At 39.8% G+C, this 13,699-nt stretch overlaps 1 protein-coding gene across 1 annotated transcript in view; it reads left to right on the forward strand.

Moving 5' to 3' along the window:
• Positions 1 to 13,699, forward strand: part of LOC139108044 (neuronal calcium sensor 2) — a 92,218-nt gene that overhangs the window by 13,640 nt on the left and 64,879 nt on the right. The window contains exon 2 of the mRNA XM_070666051.1: positions 13,498 to 13,543. The gene's annotated coding sequence lies outside the window, so the exon portion shown is untranslated. The remainder of the gene's footprint in view (positions 1 to 13,497; positions 13,544 to 13,699) is intronic.

Below are 13,699 nucleotides of genomic sequence, written 5' to 3' on the forward strand. Positions count from 1 at the left end.
GTAAATAGACGCGATACGCTATAATTGTGCGCGCAGAGGATATATTAATTTATTTCAGAGACTCCGCAGATCATTGCGATCTATATATGAGAAAACTTGTTCATCAAAGTTGCATTGAACACTTTAATTAGCGAGCGTATTTCGAAGCACGTCCATTAGCCACGACTCACGGATAATTGACGACTATATAATGACGGGTGATTAATGATCCTAAGTAATATTTAATTTTAATGACTGTTAACGACTTTATATTTGATATCAATACGGGATATATCGCTCTCTTCTTGCGATCTTTCTTTTTGTTAAAGAACACTCGGCTCGTTTCATCCGCTGGACTCCGCAGTTCGCTACGAATTAGCAGTCCGGTTTTTTTTCTTTTTTTTTTTTTTGTTCGTCATAGTCTCGTTATGCATTAACAGACGAGCTCTCTAGTCGATTAAGTGATTACTTCACGATTTCCGGCTCGCTCGATGACGCACAGATTCTTATTTGCGGCGTATAAGGAACGCGCGGTGCTAAGCCGCGCGTGTTAATACGCAAATTTAAATTTCAATTCAATTAATCGTTACGTTAAATTAGATTTAAATTTGTAGCTTTGCATTTGGCGAAGGAGAAAGACGGGCGCATATTTATTAATTTTGTTTTTTTTTTCTTTTTTCTTATAACGGCACGCGTGTAAACGCCATATAAATGACACACACACCTGTAGTATTAACCCTTATGTGAATAATCTATTTTTGTAACTCGGGCAGGAAAGTAGGATCTATCGGACCTTTCCAAGTTACTTCGATATTTTTATAAAGTAAACAATTTTAAATGCATAAATGTCTAATGTGCAAAAGGTTCTCTTTCTCTGTTTTTTTTATATATATTTTTTTTTAGTTTACCTTTTCGAACTTAATTGATATTGCATCATTACAGTTGGCGCGTAATAATTAGAATAATAAACTTTTGCGACTACTTGCTCGAATAAGAGTTAATTATAAAATCATTATTATTCCTTCGGCGAGTGAAGTTATCTTTTACTGAGGTAGGCGCTCAAAGAATGCATTCATTACCGGGAACTTTACAGACGATTTCGTTGGGCTTTGGGAAATTTCAATCCTAGTTTAATCACTCCCTAGGGTTTTCTTAAAACTAGAATCTTACAAGAGCAAGGGGGAAAATTTAATTAAGTTTACAGTCGATCGACATAACAATTACCGCCGATAAATTTCTCTATTAATTTTTTAAACTATTTTTTTTAATTATATTTAATTTTGTTTAAATTCTTTTATGAATATACAATTCAATTCGATTTTTACATATTTGTTCTAAAAAATAAGCAATGCTGCGATTTTTAATTAAAGTAAAATAATAATTTTAAATATTGTAGTTTTTAGAAAAAAATTTTTTTTATTATTAATCGTAGAAAATTATTTCAATTTTGCAAGTGTAATTATCGAAGGTGGTTTTACATTATTTTAATAATTAGTTTTAATTGGACATTTTATAGAAATAAAACGAGAGTAAAAGTTAATATTTTTTAATCTATCCGATCAACGTTTTATTTAAACGAGCAAATTATTTTATTCTTTACGTTTATTCAAAGGTTGTTTTTCTGTTTTAATATAGAAATTTCTTCAAGTTATTTTTAAAACTTTTTTTTTATATAAAAATTACTTGGAGGAGCATGATCAATAATTTTAATTTTTATCGGCGATGCTGCAGTTAGCTGTCGCAAAATTGTTACGGATAGTGGATAACGTAGGAAGCTGCAAGTGATTTAAGTTGTCATTTATTACGTCATATCACCGACGGTTGTGCTTGCGGCTCTAGATTGTCGTAGATAGATGGTGTTCCGTGTATGAAACGAGCTTCCAAGCCTAAAGAATGCCTACGATCGAATTTATCAACTTAATCAGCGATTAATTTATTAATTTTTAATATCCACGCAATTTTATTATTTCAGTTTAACAAAATTATTAAATATTGTTAATCAAAAAGTCTGTTAATTAAAAATAAAAAAAATTGTTAATAAAAAAGATTGCATAAACGTCTATTTCGTTGATTAAATTGATCGAAGTTTGATAGAAGCTCTCCCCAAGATTTTCTGCTTTCGCAAATCTTTCATTCTACGTTTACTTATCCATCAATGTGGATTAACTTCAATCTCGCCTTAAATTGCTTTTTATTTTTGTCTTCTCATTTTTTTTAAATTAGAAAAATGAACCAAAGTTAAAGTTAATCTACACTGGCAGATGATGGATATTAGATCTCCACATTTTTTTCTTCTTTTCTCTTTCCCTTTTTTTTATTACAAAAATCTTGACTTGACAGAAAATAATTTTCCTCGCTCGTTGATTAACGCTGAATTTTAATAGTTCTCCTACGTCTTTGTTCCACGAGGCGATAATCATCTTAATTCCTTTCTTAACGCGATTCCTCGTGACCCGAAAACTTTTCGCACCGTAAGTTCTGCTTCAATTTCCTCTTTTTCGGCTCGGCTTCTTGCCTTTCATTTTCTCTCGGCGTCTGTCGTACATTCCGGCGATATATGCACGTGTTTTCCTGGACCGCGAAAGGGGAAAAAAAGAAAGAAAAAAAAAACTTGGCACGTGCGCCGTTCGATGCTGCAGGTATCTTATTGATTGGGGGGAAAGAATTGCTTATCCGCGACAAAACATATTTACTACCGCCGAACGAGTCTGACCGTTCTCCTTGGATCATCATTTTGCCTCGAATAGATTGCAACGGATGCGGCGGATACGCGTGTCGCTTTCTATCTGCAGATTATACAGATCGGCGAGCCTCATTGTGGTATAGCTATTCTATCGAACGGATCAATTTGAGCCACGTTTACGCCACCGATTCGAAACCACCGGAGTTACTCTGTTTCGGCCGGCGGTTTAAAGCTACGCCTTTGTTGTACCGGATAATGATTCATTTCGTTTGTCAATACGCGTCCACTTTTTGTCCAAGAAAGAAAGGAAGAAGAGAAAAAAAAAAAAATACTACGCAGACCCGTAATGGCAAGCTATACCCGCGAAGAACGCTTCACAATTGTTGTACATTTTGTACGATGTTCGCGAGATGTTTGCAAGATACAATAGCAGCGCGCGATAGCGTCGGCGTTCGATAGCCGTGGTTATCGGCGTCAATAGATTTCGATTTGTATCGATAAATTTGTTGGCGAACCCGCGCGTCTATTCAAGGCGGCCGCTGTTTGTCGAATCGGTCCATCGCAGCTCGCGAGATTATTTTTATTTTCCCTCCGCAGGTTTATATAAATCTCGAAATGAATAAATCAGACGGCAAAATAAATAGAGGCAAAACCGGAAATCCATTTATTCATTATTACACTCTGCGTTCCGATTCACTATGTGGTGTTGGATTAGTTTTTTTTTTCTTCTTTCTTTTTTTAAATTTTTTTTTTCTTTATTTTCGAACATTGAGCGGCCAATTTGGTTTCGGACGGGCTTTTTCTGTTTCGCAGCCCGGAGGGGACCTTTAATTCGCGCGGTGATAATTTTCGCATAATTTACGAGATAAATTGAACGGAAGGTAATTCGCTCTCGCGAATTAAACGCCGGTGTTAATGTCAGCGTCGGTGATCTAAAACGATAAACTAAGACGGAGATAGAGATTCGGAGGGAATTTTCTTCTAGTGAGCCCCGTCGCGAAGCATAAATCCTCGTTTTACGATCAACTTGAACTTAACGCGGGGATCTGAGATATCGCGCGCGAGATGTGACGTTGAAAAATACTCGGGATCGCGGAAATTGCTATCTGAGGTAGTGGAAACGAAACGCACTCGAGGATCCGCGGCGTCGGTGGTGTGTGGTCCATCGCGCCGCACGCGAATCCATCTCGCTCGGAACGAGAGCGAGTCCCAATTTCTCCCGCAGTCGGGCGCCATTATTAGACCGAACAGTAATTCCTATCGGATGAAATATTGCCGTTGCGATTTTTCGCAACTGGCCGTAATCCATTTCGCCCATTCGCGATGTCAAGAGAGCTACAAATCTACTCTGCAACAGGCATTTTCATCGGACGAACAATTCCGCTACAAGCAACACGGGCTGAAAACTGTTTTCTCCCCAGCGAAAAAAAGGAAAAAAAAAAAAAATAGCTATAATTTGATCAAATTAAACTTTCAATAGGGAAACGTTAATTAAACGACGGGCACGGTGTTCCATTAATTATATTTACGCCTTTACGATTATCTTGATTATCTTAGGAATTTAAGAGAGACTCTTATTTTTCGAAGCCACCGACTCGAATCTTCCGCATAGCTTTATTAAAAGAATCATTCAAGCCGCGAAGAGCCGATGTCGAACGTAATTAAGAAACTTAATTTTTAATAAAAATGTACTTCGTTCGCACCTGCCGAGAGAAAAATCGGGCGGAATATTTAAGAATCGCGACGTACGGCGCTTTCCATGCGAGACTTCGCGCGGCAAGGATCGTTTCTATTTCTTTTCCCGTCGCGATCGCCATGACTGTTGACTCCCCGGAGTGTCTTTTCCTCGACGTGCGTCTTCGCGCATCAGCCTCTATCGCCTTCGCGACGGTGATGATCGTAGCCCGCATTGCGTCTCTACCCTCGGCGACGCCGGCGCCTTGCAGTAGATGTCGGTCCTAACCCTCCACCCTCTCCGTTTCTCTTTCCTTTCCTCTTTCTCCTCCCTTTTCCTATCTCCCCCTGCTCTGACTTTTCCTCTCTTTTTCTTTCCTCTCTATCTCTATTTTTTTTTGGTCTTTCTTACCTCTTCGCGTTCCGCGAGACGGTCGCGCACAACCTTTCGACCCCGGCGACGACGACAACCTTTCACTATCGACACTGCGGCCTTCCGCATGTCACCAACTTTTCGAAAACTCCTCGGCGCAATTAGGCGAGAATTATACTTAGTTTGTTGGATTACGATGTAACTGCATACTTGATTGATTCGACTGGTTCCGTTGTTGCACATGCTGAATATGCGGAATTGAGTTTCGCGAAAATACTACTCTAAATTACGTTCAAGTAATTTCGAGCGACGTTGACAAATTTGAACTAACTAGTTAGTTTCCCTCTCTCTCTCTCTCTCTTCCTCTGCGTTAGTTAAAATAATTAGAATTGAAGGTAATTACATGCACGACAACTACTCCAAAAGAGAAAGATAAATACGACACTTGAATAAATACGTAAGAACAACTTTGCGTGAAGATCCTAACGTTTTCGTAGATACACGAAACTCGCGTATGGAAAATTATTAATTGCATTTTTTATATATACATTTTTTTGGGTACTTTTTTTTTTCTTTTTTACATTTTTCTGTAAAAGCAGTTTTGTCATAACTGATTTAAGTACGTACGTAATTCCATTTCCGCGCGGTTTCGATGTTTCGAACGAGAGTTTTCGTGTTATAAAATAATTTATAAACCGTAACTCCATTGCGTTGTAATAAAATACATCGCTAAACAAATTGATGCACGTTATCGATATCGGATAGTTATTATACTCCGATGTAACAGACTATTTTATTTTCTACGAGAGAGGAGTCAGGTTTCGAGATTGTAGGCACCCGCCGGTAATTCTATCATCAGTTAATGAAACAAACCAGATTGTTTTGCATTGGATACCTTGAGTATCTTTTCCGCCGAATATTCTATCGCGGAATTTACATAAGGAACCTCCCGTTCGTTTGCTTATTTATTATATTTTTTTTTTATTTCTGAATACGCTATAAATTTCAAATGAGAAGGGATTCATTTAGCAGTCGACAGTCCTATCGTTAACGAGCCGCGCAATATTCATACGGTTTCTATCGGATTTCGACGGCGTTGCTGAGATGTCGAGGTCTTTTTTTTCTTTTTCTTTTTTTTTTTCCCTCCCTTTTTTCCGGGACTCGCCCGGTCGCGGAGAGCCGTGAGATATTTTCCCTGACGTATTCTGCTATAGCCCCGCAATTTATTTTCTTGATGCGCACAATCGGGACACCACCGGCGTGCTTCCTGCTCTTGACGTGCTCATATCGGCAGGAAAATCGAATAAGGAGGACGAGGCGGCCCGCAATAAATCCCAGATTGCGCGCACCGAGACACTTTTAACGGGGATTTATTTCATGGCAATTTACTTGATTTCCCCCTCCCCCACCCATCCTCCGTGCGTTCGGCCCGGTTATCGCCGTGAAATTAGGACCACCCCCCGTTTGACGTTTCACTCGATTACGGCAAGCACGCCTTATCCTTCGCCGCCCTCTTCGCCCTCTTAACGCTATCGCGTGTGTGCCTCGAGGGGGTAAAAATAACGCGGTTCAGCCTCGCCTCGTGTGCGGGACGATCAAAGAGACCGAAGTCGCAAAATTAAGCGGCCGGTCTACCTCGACACTTATACGTACAGCTTATACATGGCGCTTGACAAGAGATATCCCCCCTGAATATCACTCGTAATTATCGCGAACGCCCCCGGTACACGTCGCAATTCGAAGTATGAATTTAAAAGGATTCAATTTCAACGCGTGACATATTTCAGAAGACTCGTAAACCTCGCGTTTGATTCAATTAACATCCGAAAATGTGAGAATAACTTGTTTTCGACGAACTTTGGCATTGACTTCGGGACAAAACGACCGGAAAAGTTTACCCGTTCCGGGGCCGTTTTATTGGCGCGACGCCGTCCTTAAAACATGTTTTTCACCCGGAATTTCCCGGGGGTGCTGCAGCACGCCTTCCGCGATTCAACCGAGTCGCGTTAAGTGCATTAATTTCTAACACGCGAGAGGCTCCCTCCCTTCGTCCGGCGATTTGCAAATATACGCATAGGAACTTTTGCCCTGGAATAATGGGACGATAAACGCGAGTCCGCGTCCGTGTCTACGGGAGGCGGTTGATTTTCAAGATTCGAGAACGCCAAGAATCTCCTCGCTCGACACGCCGGGAATCTCGGCGATTAACATATAAATGAAGGAATTTAAATCTAATAAAGGCACCGCGATCTGGCAATTACGCCTTTCTTCTTCGTAAAACGCGGCACATACGAAGATTATCTAAATTGCCATAATAATAGTTCCTGTATTGTAACGGCGCCGATCTCATTATCGTCGGCACTTAAGAACCCGCCAAGGGGGAATGTCTTGACGACCACTCTCGAAAATTCTGATTCGGAACGTTTGAACGACCCTTCACGAAAGGACAAGACAGATTCGAGATAATTTTTGTACGTAGAAAAAAAGAAAGAAGAAAAAAAAAATTACGATTCGTAAACTACTGTTGGGAGACACATAACGGAAATGAATAAAACAATAGAGAATACAGAAACGAAGTTTTTCGTACTTTTATACGTCGGCTAACGTTTGATGTATTTGCACATTTATTCCGGAATTGCAAATATCAGAGTGAAAATTTATCTAGCTTATATGATTTTGTAGCTTGTAGTTAGATCGCGCAGAATTAAAAGAAAATTATAAGAAAGTATTTATCATTTAGTGACCATCTTTAGAAAATTCAGTTGTCATTAAAAAAAACGGAACAAAATCTGTTCAGTATCGATCGTCTAGTCTCACTGTCCAGCGCGGATCGTGTTTCTAAATAGACGTCTAAACGTTTTTTGCCTCGGACTTGTTTACTGTTTTGTTCTGACCTCACGCAACGTTCGCTCGACTACCGAATTCGTCGAGGCAACCTGTTCTTGCCGTCCGCCGCCCGCGCGTCCTCCACCTTACGAACTTAGAAAGCGAAGACCGATGAAAACACACGCACGTACTAATACTACCGCGGCTGTCTACTGCCGAATTTGTCTGGCAAACCGGTTTTTACCGTCCGTCGCCCGAGCGTCCTCCACCTAGCGAATTTCGAGCGCAAGGTGCCGGCCAGTTGTCAACACACGTACGTACTCACACTACCGCGGCGATCTGCGAGTTCAACGAACAGCGGATTCGGCAGTCGAGCACGCGTTAGATAGGTCAGGACGCGCAGTAAATTAGTAATGCGGCGAGAAACGTTTAGATATCTAGCTTGCTAGATCGCTGGACAGTTTTGTTGGACAGCCACGAAGATGAACCACGAATCGGCTAGTAAATTATTAGGTAACGGTGGGAATCAATTTCCACACGGGTACGTTTAAGCAGCGTCGCGATCATACGGTAACGTCGCTACGTTTCGTATTAGTATTTTACATATTTTTTTTTTTTTTTATAACGAAACAACATCAGGACGAAACGCTGTTATTATGCGCAATTTTTATTAAAGATAATAATCGATATGATAAAATCTCGAAGGTAATCAAGCCGCGTAGATCTGGTAACGGTAAAGTAAATCGCGAAGTCGTAAAGGCTCGGCTGTTTTCGTAAGAAAGTAGTCGATTAAATAGTTGAAGATGTATATACGGGACTGTGATTTTTACGGGAAATTATCTTTACGAAAGCCAGCGGAATTTCTTGTTAGTTCTCTCGACCTAGTTGCAAATCTACATCGACCGAAGTCAAAGCCGGAATATAACCCAGATTTAAGCCAGATCTAATCCGGAACTACGGAGATCCATGCTAACTCGTCTTCAAAGTATTACGACGGGGACACTGCATTGTCATTTAACTACTTGCCTTCTACACGTAGCAATTGGCGCTGCATTTCCGCGCGGTTAACGTAAACCGCTTGATAACGAGCGACAATTCGAATATCCCCCGACGTCAACGTCGCATGGAAGCGTTTCAGCTTTTTAGCATCGCGAAAGTAATATCGTCCGCGATGCAAAATACGCAGCTGAGTGATCTCGAAATTAAATAACTAAATTCAATATCAAGGTTCTAATATTTTGTTGAGCAGCAACACGCGAACGTAACTTCTGCGAGTATAATTTTTTTTTATTTTTTATTTTTTTATTTTTTTTATAATATTTCTTGAATTGGTGTCATTAAAGCTCGAACTTTGAAGAAATAAATATTCCCTGCCTGAGCAAAGCGAGGTAATTATCATAATTTAACTTCTCCACGATTTGAGTAAATAATTTTAGCACGGTTATTAATTTGCTAAAAGTAATGTGACTCCGATTCTCTTTCCGTAATTTAAATCCTTTATAATGTTTAAAAGATAGAAAAAGGGAGAACGGGAGGAAGGATATTTCTTATTCGACTCTGCTGAATTAAATTTTCTTTTTTTACGTAAAAATTCTACTTCGTGTATGATTTTGCAATTTAAAATATATTAAACAAGCATTTGTTCTGGAAGTTGAGGGTAATATATTTTTCCTTGCGAAAACTGTGGCTTTCATTATTTCGTTCACGCGCCGTATGTTCGACGGATTTCACTTCCTGCAGCTATGGGGATCAGTCCATTTAAAAGCGTGACCGAACTTTAGATAATACCGACACAACTAGAATCCCCCGCAGTTTCGCCTCCTCTCTACCTTCGCCGCAGATTAGGGCGAGATATCGACGGGAAAGTCAGCAATAATATTGAACCAGTCGGGATTCGGGACCGAGCAAATTAATTTTACGTGCCAAGTAATAACTTTCGGGGCTGAATCGCTGTTTAACACGAAATCTAACGGAACGCCGGAATCTCCACCGAGTCGCCTGAAATAAATTACCTATCGGTACTAATTAACTAATTATTGGCCGAGCGAAAAGACAGTTCGTCACTCGACCGCGTTCATCCGGTTTCCACGACGTGGAAACGTAGTTTAACGCTTAATTAATGGAAGGTAATTTAAATGTAACCACCGTTTGCGCAGCTATCGTGCTGTGCGAGGTTTATGGATCTGCCATCCTCACAGTTTACCGCATAATCTTCTCGTGTACAATTAATTTTTGACGGTTTATTTATTTCCGTCAAAGCTTTGAAGTTCGTTGAAATTGTACGCAAAAAAAAGAAGGAAAGAAAAAAAAAAATTAATTTTGTTTTATAAATTACAGTACCTACTTAAAATTTTTTTTTTAATTAATTATTTTTAAAATATTAATTATGTTATTAATCGTAATAAAAATTATATAAGCGATTTTTACAACGAATAAAGTATAGTTTTTGTATACGGGCGAAGATCTGTTCCCTAAATCAACAAGGATATTTGCTGCAATCAGTGTCGTCGACGGATGGAACTATCAGTTTCTACCGTTGGATTGCCAGCCGCCACTAAATCTTGCTCTACTCGTCTGTGACAACAGCAGAAGTGTCGATAAAACCGTGGCAAATGTTTTTGCCTGAGTCTTAATTATTCGCGTAAAACTCACCGGGTACGCTCGTCTACGCTTTTACGATCCGGTCGATGGAAAAAAATAGCGAAGGAAAAATGATCCCGGGGACCCCGAGAGCAGCCGCGCAACGGAAATCAAAAACGCTTTTCTCTCCTCGCGCTCTGAAAATATATCGCGAGATGCATTTCGCGGGGGAAAGGGAGGGATGCTTTCGTCAACATGAACTGTTGACAATTCATGAACGACTTGCAGCGCGTAAGGAAGCGAAAAAGGATACGATATCCGCTTATTGGTTTTTCGTTAAGCCGTTATTTGCTTTGAATCTTTCAAAGTCACGAGATTCTTAGGGAAACTGAATACGAGCGAATTAACGGTACTTTTTCTCTAATTTTTTTTCTTTTTAATTAATTTATCTTCCGACATTCTCGGCATATCTCCACGCTGGCTTTAACCCTGTTATATCCGACGGAATTTGTCCGATAATGTAACTGTGACAGGATGGTCTTCTAGTAATTTAACCGACAGATTTCTCCGGCGATGCGCGGAATGCCATGCCGGTCCTCGGACGAACGAGCTTTGAGGCATGGACGTAAGTTACTCCCGGTGATGTCTCGCGAAATAGACTGCTGAGGGACGAGTGGTAATCGACGACACAAGTCGGCCAGTGCACGGGCACAAAAGGCTACCCTTCGACCGCGATGGGCTACGTTCCTCGCGCGTTTCCCCGGAAGTTCCATTTGCCGTACCGCGATTTATACGAGTCGCCAGGCCGAACAAATGCTCGGATTCGGGGAAAACGGGAGACCTGTTGGTCGGTCCACCGTCTCGGATGGCGAAATTCACGAATTTCCCAACTACCGTCGGTCGCCCCGGCTTTTCAGAAAATACGTTCGCGCTACACGCTTTGCGAAAAGTAATTCGATTAATTATATTTTCTAACACCTCTCGAAATACAGCGAAATTAATTGACTTGTCACGAATTAAAATGCGCCTTTGAAAATAATTGCCCGCCGCGTTTCATCTCCGTTTTTCCCCACTTCCGACGTTTGGTCGCGAGTTAATATGCATGTGCGCACTTGTGCGCGACCCGTCGAAAAATAAATATTGACCAATCGGCATATTGCCCCTAGCTATTAACTCTACGTTGATGGTAATAATTATTGCTGCGTAACCTTGTTATTGGCGGACACCGGGTTGCGTCAGTGTTTGCTGTAAACGTACGCAGATAAAGTATGTATAACGTCGAGACTTTTCGTATTTCTTTTCTATGGATAAGAATTTGTTTTTTATATTATTCAAAGGTGAAAACTTTATAGAAAAAAAAAGAAAAAAAATGGCACTTAAACGGGGACGTCCTGTGGCTTAATTTATTAATGCCAAAGAAATTTTTAATTTGGTTAGATTGTTAAACGACACAAATGAGAGCGCTGCTCGTCTAATAAAATTTAATTCTTCTGCAGCGGGGAATATAAAAATATTCAGGCACAAATGTGCGCTTGCCCTTCGTGCTTTCTTGCGCGTAGAAAAGCATAACGAGCTTGCTACACCGACTTGTGAAACTGTAGAGATTACCGCGGGGCTGCGAGCCATACGATGAAATGGATCTCTTCAGTTTTTAAATAACTGGGAAACACGAGTGCCCGCGGAAGAAAGCGCGGGTATAATGGATGAGGTTTTAAGTGGATTTATCTCTTTATCGCTCGCGCATTTTGCCCATTCATCGTGCACACGTCACGGCACTTGCTCTTGCAGCGCATATATGTATAAAGGATTCGTATTTTATTTTCGCGTGAACTTTCGCCAGATACGCTCTGATCGATAATACGATTCCAAAGTTGGAAACATTGTGCGGCTTATATGAAAATAAATGAAAAAAATTTTGGCGTCGGGACATTATTTATTAAATTTGAACGAATAAAAAGAAATATCGCGTGAAATCAAATACGTCGTTTTAAAACATTTAGATATTAATTGTATGTAGAAGTGTATATATATATGTTTTTCTTTCTTTTTTTTTTTCAAATTATTGACTTTGCAAAAATAAAATAAATCCGAATTAAAAATAAAAAGTACTTCGAGTTAAAACTAAAATTTTTATAAAATCAATTTGTGAACAGTCAATTTATTTCGACAATTAATCTTTTTTTTTTAAATTTTTTTTTTTCAAAGTATGTTATTAAACGAATGCTTGTACAATGCGCACTCGGTAATAATTGCGCTAGCGTTTCGATACTGCAATCGAGAGCGGTACGATAAATAGATGAATAATGAGCTTTAGTCGCTGATAGCCGCAAAACGCGTATAAATATACGAGATAATCCGGAACGGCGCGCGGGCTGCTTTCGGGAATACCGAGAACGATTGTGCATTTTCAAAATCCACGATGTAACACGGTAATGCGACTACGGTGCGCGGCGAAATTGAGGACGGCCACGCTGTAATCTTTGATTTATCTATTTAATTATTTGCACAATGAAGAGCGTATTTCGCGTCGAATTTCAGAAGGTCCCTCGTCGCTCGTTAATATTACACGGGGTACGTATTGGAAAATCCATACGCGACATAATAGTTCCGTGTCGAACTTGACGAGGATCTCTGCTCTGAACAAAAATGCAACAACGGGCTTTTCTTTCTTTTTTTTTTTAATACTTGAGTTACATTTTAATTCTATAGCGACAGGGTTTCTTTTTTTTTTTTTTAATTTTTTAACGCGAGTCAACAACGATAAGTTTCTATAAGATAGCATTGTGGGATCGTCAGCGGTCCTCTTTTTACGAATGCACGCGTGAAATTCGCTTTAGACAGGGAATGTTATATATAAGAGCTTTTATGTGGTCACTTGCTCACTCGCTAATCGAATTTTCATTCAAATCATATTACCGTAAAAGGCAGATGGTGGCGAATAGATTTTATGGCTAAATCTAATCTCGCTGTCGTAAGCTACGTTTCTGGCTGGGTTACACATTTGTGATTGCGAGCGAATTACAAACAAAAGTTTATTAACTTTTTGGAAAATATTAAAGAAATTCAGGGGTTTTTTTTTTATTTAATATACATATAACTGAACAATCTTTAGAAGTTTACTCGCGATTTTAGTTACTTATATTTTTATTCCTAAATTACGCATTTTATTTTTATTGCACTTTTTTGTAATTATGATTATAGTTTTGTGAAATATATATTTTTAGTATAATGGATAGAAAAAATGTATACAGAGAATGGAGAGAGCCACAGGCAGTTATCATATTTTTTCGTTCCGCCGCGAAATTGCACCGCGGAGATTTCTTTTTCAAAGACTCAATATTGCAACTTTTTCTTTATGAAAGACCTCGCTTGTTTGTTTCAGAAGAATGGCACGGCGTCGGCCACGGTGCCGCGGGATGTCAAGAAAGGTAAGATTCGAATTGAATTTTTCGAAACGCTGGTCGCTTGCGCCATTTCCGCCGGCGACGTTGAATGAAATTTTCAAAAACCTATTTTTGCAATAGTCGCCCGCGTCGCGAACTTTTGCCGCCCGCTCGTACGACTGACAGTTTCTAGCCTCGCGT

Source organism: Cardiocondyla obscurior, linkage group LG01 (genome assembly GCF_019399895.1).
Source record: "Cardiocondyla obscurior isolate alpha-2009 linkage group LG01, Cobs3.1, whole genome shotgun sequence".
NCBI lineage: Eukaryota > Metazoa > Arthropoda > Insecta > Hymenoptera > Formicidae > Cardiocondyla > Cardiocondyla obscurior.